The following is a 922-nucleotide window of genomic DNA, read 5'->3' on the forward strand; positions in this document are numbered from 1 at the left end:
GTTACCAGTGTCCTTGGAAAACTTTGAACTTCATCAAAAAGAAATTCAACAAGTGCCAAGCAACTTCTAATATGACCATAGAATTACTCATGACATTGTTTCCAGATAAAACTTATTACAGTTAAACCTTTGAGTTGGGATAGTTTGTATGGAAATACTTGTGGCTTTTCTTATTTCTTTTAAAGGAAAATGAAAAATAGCACGTTGTGAAGTAAAGTGACTCAGAAGAAAAGCAGAAAGAACTTCTTGAACCAAACAATGCTTTATGGTGATATTGCAGACGAAGAATGGGTAGGTGACCACAAACTTTGTTCATTTGAAACACTAAGTAGATTTGGAGGCATAGGTAAACCAAATTGTATGGTAAGGTTTACCTCAAGAGAATTCAAAATCCAGGGTGCTATTGTTTAAGAAGTACGCCCCATTATGAACCCTTTCAACCCTATGAAAGATTGACGAGCATCTATTTCTCTTAGTAATATCACCTCTTAATTCATAAGTTAAGTTCCCAGAATAAGGAAAATCACCACTGTCTCAAGCTCTTGATTGTTAAACAATTCTCTTTGTCAAACACCATAGGAAATTTATTGAGAATTTTATCAAAACTATTCTTTGTGATGTTAGGGTGGAAAGTCTATGCTTTAACTTAAACTTTGGTTTCATCTCTCTTGTGTGTGTAGAACTTTACAGGGTTTCATCTAAGGTGCAACATGCAAACAGAACTGAACGTAATGACATATATTAATAAGGGTTTTAAGTGCCATAAAAACCATATAAATAAAGTGAAAAAAATTATTCTCACCTAAGGTTAGCGTAGTTGTGTGGGATCAGCCCAACCCAAGGTATGAAGTGGTTTGAACTGCCAGAAGACTCCACATTTCGACAGTGTGCCATTGCATTACATTTTCCATAAGGGTAACCA

This window comes from Pocillopora verrucosa, chromosome 2 (genome assembly GCF_036669915.1).
Source record: "Pocillopora verrucosa isolate sample1 chromosome 2, ASM3666991v2, whole genome shotgun sequence".
In the NCBI taxonomy this organism is placed as follows: domain Eukaryota; kingdom Metazoa; phylum Cnidaria; class Anthozoa; order Scleractinia; family Pocilloporidae; genus Pocillopora; species Pocillopora verrucosa.